At 37.6% G+C, this 5,496-nt stretch overlaps 1 protein-coding gene across 2 annotated transcripts in view; it reads left to right on the top strand.

Moving 5' to 3' along the window:
- The first annotated feature begins 268 nt into the window (after positions 1-268).
- The window catches only part of LOC110030816 (delta(24)-sterol reductase-like), a 25,545-nt gene continuing 20,317 nt past the window's right edge, over positions 269-5,496 (top strand). The window contains exon 1 of one of the 2 annotated variants that reach the window (XM_020733743.1): positions 269-397. The gene's annotated coding sequence lies outside the window, so the exon portion shown is untranslated. Of the gene's footprint in view, positions 398-892; positions 915-5,496 lie in introns of those variants that run through there. The other variant, XM_020733744.1, reaches the window with a different exon arrangement.

The following is a 5,496-nucleotide window of genomic DNA, read 5'->3' on the forward strand; positions in this document are numbered from 1 at the left end:
TTTTTTATTTTACTTATTTGATTATGTATGAATTTAATTTGTGAAATTAAATTTAATTTCAAGTTGATAGAGATCGTCAATAAATGCCGGTGCGCTGACATTATTGAGCACCACTATCAGATCAAGTGTATGTTAGAAGTCGAGTTGGCACGACCTCGTCGCCTATCGTTATGTTCTAATGATTTCATGGCATATGTGTAATATTATCGTAATCAAGGGTTAAGGTGGATTCGAGTCTGGCAAAACCCTTCGGGGCTTTAAAAACACCGGTCACTCTTAACCGCGCGTCCGTTTGAGAAGGATCTCCGACAGTGGTAGCTGGAGATTTCACTCCGACGGCCGCGGGATTGCGAGTGTAGAGTAATCGACAAGGCGGTTTCTGTGAAGATCGGTTGAGGTATGGTGTAAAACCTTGCGCTGCTACTAATGTCAGATTTTTTTCTGCTTATTTTCGTCGCTGTTTTTTTCTCCTTGTTATAAAGCATTTTGTAAATAATAGTAGTTCATATTTTGTAAATCTCTGGTGTAAACCGCTTAAATTAGGTGTTTAGGTTAAAATCAGAGGTAGGTGAGATTTAGCATTAATGCTGATGGGTAGATTCAGCTTAAACCCTGTTGGGTAGGTTTAACATTAACCTTGTTTGTGGCTAAAAAAATGTTTGACAAGATTTAGCATAAATCCTGATTAAGTGTTGGCTAAATCTTGAAATCAAACAGCATTTATTCAGAACACGTCATTGCGTTTGAAAATATGAGCTTTGATCTCTTCGAGAGGTTTACTCATTCCCCTCTATAAAAAATATTGTATAGCGTGCCCATGGGTCCTCAGCCACCTTTACTCGCTAATACTTTGACTTAGAGCTGGATGGGTTTTCGGTTTCAGGGTCTCTGTTACCAGTTTCTGTACCTTGGAGGCATGGATGGGTTTCCGGACCAACACTTCATATTTACCATTTTGATTTCTTTTGTTTTTTGGTTTAATTTTCTATTTTGATGTAATGCTTTTAGGGAATGATTGATAGCATAATTTGACCTAAATCCTGCTAAGCTATGAAAAAAATATAACTTTAACTAATGCCTTCAAGATCTTAAATCCCATTTCTTCCCCATTTTACCTTAAATCTAGGCTTTAGTAAGTGAGCATTGTAGGAATCTAACCTAAATGCGCAAGTCTCAATATGCTCTTCGCACGCTCGTTGCTGCTCCTGCGATGGTTTATCTAAGTTTGGAGCAAAGAAAATGAATGAAGGGCTTCATTTTTGTGAGGCTTTGCTCTCATACTTCTTTCCTTTATTTTTGAGAATCCTTTCCTGCGCTAAACCTGCTCCGAATGTCAAAAGGCCTCTAAGAAAGTGATAGATATTTTGGTGTAACGGCTGAGAGCGATCGTGCAATGGAGGTTGAAGAGAGAGAAGCATTCTGAAGGTTCCCATGATTTGAAAGGAAAGAATGGTGGTGTAGAGAGTTCAAAGCCCGTAAAAGCGAAAGGGCTGTCGGACAACCCCGCGAGGAGTGTTGCAACACTGAATATGGCATTAAAGCCAAGGGAACTGGCAATTGTAGTTCTGAAAGTAGGTGCCGAATCATAAATTTTGGATTCTCTGAATTGTTGGAAGGGTTCTAACATAATCACGCTCCTGGAGTTGAGTCCTAGTGACTATGTGCTGATTTTTTTCATCTTTTTTGGTTTTTTGTCATTCTATGCTTATGAAATCCTAGTTTTTCTTCCGCAGAGAAATCTGTCTGTCAATGATTGGAACATGTGATTATTCCTAATGATCTCGTTATCAAAGATACTGAAGCGGTAGAAGATCGAACTGTGGATGTTATGGAGTATAGAGATAAAATCATGGAAACGAGAGTCATTGTTTTTGTAGGATTGTTCTTGGAGGAGGAACCAATGACCATAGCTGAGAATATGTCATTGGTGAAAGAAACTAGAATCACGTCGCTGATTCTTTCTAATTTTAACTTTCTGAATCATATACATCAACTGAGGGAAGAGTTGCTATCAACTTGCCAGGAGTTGGAGAAGACCAATGAGAAGCTTGAACGAGCTCTGGAGGAGCTCATTGAAGTTTGGGATGAACTATTGATCATAAAAGATAATGCATCTTGAAGACATGTCGTTCGAGACTTGGACGACAACCGACAGAAGGCCAATGGTCACGACCTTTATTTGGAGGATAAACTGACAAGAGATTTTTAGAGATATGGGAAAATCATAAAGAGTTAGAGTAAGGAAAGGCAGCGTTGCTGTTTTTTTTTTGTCAGCGAGTTGCATAGCTCCAATATGGGCTGTTTAGTGTAGGAGGGCGATTAGTTGTGAAGAGGTTTTTGTAATTTGAAATAATCAATTTGAACAATATAATGAATCAGGATTTAGGTTTATTTAATGAAAGACTATGATTGTATTTTCCTTTAATTTTTTTATACTGTGACATATAATGTGAAAAATTTTAATTTTTCCTCCCAAAAGATATAGCCCGTATAGTCTTTTGACCCTTGTGATGATGACTTATTAATTGTGAAGTGACTTCACAATTTTTATTTATCTTATTACTCCTTACCCTTTATTTGTGGGATGTATTTTCGTTTTTACCCTCAAGATTATACAAGGGTTTAAACAATTCTAATTCTTCACCCTTTCGTGATTCCTTATTTTTTGCTTTAGCATTTTTGTGTTGTGCCCTAGCTTCTCTAGTTTTCTTGAGATTCTTTTTCTTGCAATCATAGCAAAATTAGGAGATTCCAACGCAGAGGCAGATATGGTCGCCACAGCTATGGAGGAAAATAACAAAAGTTTCCTTGCTTTGAAGATGTCAGCTAGATTGTTATTAAGGAAACACTCTCCATGATATAAATGGATTGTATCTTTGGAGATTCCTAAGTTCTTCTACTACCTCAGGAGTTTGAGATTCCAAATACTATACTTCCATACCAGGTATGCTGCTACCAATACCGGTTCAGGCTTGACCTTCATATTTCTCTATGCAAAGAGCTATTGGATGTCTTGAATTTCCTCAAGTTAGTTCTTGCACAGATTCACCCAAACTCGGTAGTCGGTAATCTTGTATTGAAGGCAAACAATTATATTGGTTGATGAGCGCTTTTCGTAACTTGCTACGGCCTAAGGGCGGGATGATACTATTTTTTCCCTTGAAGGTAATAATGTTGAGCTTACAAAGCAAGATTCCTGACTGAAAGAGATTTTGTTTTGTTCGTTGCAAGAGTGCTTGGATGATTCCTACAGACCCTCAATTTTTTATTGGCTGTATGACACTGCCAATCACAGAACTCACCCTTGAATCACCAGAGTTATACCTTATTAAATGATGTGAATGTTGATGTTGAGTTTTTCACAACTAAATACGTGAAAGCGGTTTTTTCTAGTGCATATTAATCCTACTTGTGCAAGGTTATATTCTGAATAATTCTTTGACAGTTGTTTTAAACATTAAGCTTTTTATTTCAGGGAGGGCATGAGGACCTCTCAAAGGGGGACCGAGAGATTGAGAACCCGTTGAAGCAAGCATTTCAGATGGAGATATCGAGGCTTGTAATACTTCAAGCTTGTTGGCAGTAACAATTGCAGGAGAATGTGAGGATTGAGCTGTTGACACAACTGTTACTGTTGTAGACGAAGATGAGGAGGGCATGATTCCTCTCATGAAACTCCCAAAGAGACAGAATGTCCCAAAAGGGAAGTTAGAATAGTAATTGGAGAATAGATCCTAGTTCCCCAAGTTTCAAACTAGTGTCCTGGGCAATGATAAGGTTGTGTTGGATGAGCAGCTGAGCAGGTACCTACTATAGTTTACTCAAAGTAAGAAAATGGAGAAGGCAGATGTTGCTGCTGCATCCTGGGGAGCAGCTGCACCTAACCCTCATATGAGGAAGTCGATATGGTAGGTTGTATCTTCTTAATCAATGAGACACGAACTTGCGCACTAGTAGATTTAATCTTGGACTGATTGAGTGCAATGGACTACTCAGAGAGACTCTTCCAGCTATAGCCATTTTTTTATTTTACAAACTTGGATCACTTGGCCGAAAGGGCTGGAAGATCTCAGCTGCATGCTCTAATGATAAAGAGTCTGGCAGTAGCTTGGCAGTGGGAATACACCTTATATGTATCGCAATGCTAGTTTTTTGGAGAATATATAAGCTGAAATAGACTCTCTCCAAGACTAAGGCGTTAAAAATTTTTCTTAAAGAAAAGGAGTTGCAGATAAAATATGAGGGGGCAAGCTGGCTTCTCGCTTCCTTTTAAGAGTGGGCAAAACTATTAGAGGAAAAAACTAAATTCCTTGACGAGCTAAGGGAGAAACTCCCGTAACATTGCGTTGGGAGTTGAGATAGACGATGTGAAGGAGCAATTGGAACTTTTGACTGAACTGTTTGAAGACCATAAACGAGCTTCAGGGCTCTTAGTTCAGCACTATGTTGAACGTAGAAAGGAGATGGAAGACCGAGCCTCATCCCTTGAAAAGCTTTATATGAATTCTGGAGAGGACGACAATTTAAATGCGGAGTTAAGAGACAGAATTGAAGATGACGGGTACGACTCAAAAGGGGAACAATTCCTTTGTGAGAGCGTCTTGGTTTTGTTGTCGTACCTCTCTTTCCTTTCTACTCTATTGCTAGAGAACTCATAATCATTTGTTGCCTTTGAGGCTGTTGAATCTGAACATCTGTACTGAAATCCAGTAAGACATTCAGTTCTTCATAAACACGTTTAAACTGCATGTGATAAGTGTTAAGTGATTGATTATGTTGTTCAGCTCGATATAACTCTTTGCATGCATCAAAAGTTTGAGAAATATTTTTTCTTCCAAAAAAACACAAGTGTCAATTCCTCAATTGCATTTTTAACACAGTCACAATTAGTGCTATGACCAGATTGATCCAGATCGATGGAGTTCCGTATTTGTATCAAAAGCTGGACATCAACTCTGATCCACTCGGAATAATTTGAATACGTCTCAATTGGAGGATTATCAATGAGATGATTATTTTGAGAGATGTTTCTTAGGGTCTGTTTGGCGCAGCTGTAGATTGTCAGCTTTTCAGCTGCAGCTGCGCTGCCCCAGGAAGCAGCTGTGGAGAAGCAGCTGCGGGGAAGCTGACTGTCTGTTTGGTGCGGCTGCGTGAAAAATGCTGTGAGCCAGCTGTTTCATGTAGAAATGACAAAACTGCCCCTGATTGTTAAAACTGTTTTAAATTTTTGATTTATTTGTATAAATATGCTTTTAATTTACATAAAATTTATAAAAAAATTAATTCTTAATTAATTAGACGAAATATATTATTTTTAAAATTCGTTTTTATAGAATTTTTTTTAAAAAAATTTGTAATTTTGAAAACATATAAGTTTAAAATTTATCTTAATCTATAAATCAATGTATACAAATATTAACTCTTGAAAACATATAAGTTTATCCATGTTAATTTTGAAAACATATAAGTTTACATAAAATGTTTTAAATTTAGAAA

Source organism: Phalaenopsis equestris, unplaced genomic scaffold, assembly GCF_001263595.1.
Source record: "Phalaenopsis equestris unplaced genomic scaffold, ASM126359v1 Scaffold000761, whole genome shotgun sequence".
Taxonomy (NCBI): Eukaryota; Viridiplantae; Streptophyta; class Magnoliopsida; order Asparagales; family Orchidaceae; genus Phalaenopsis; species Phalaenopsis equestris.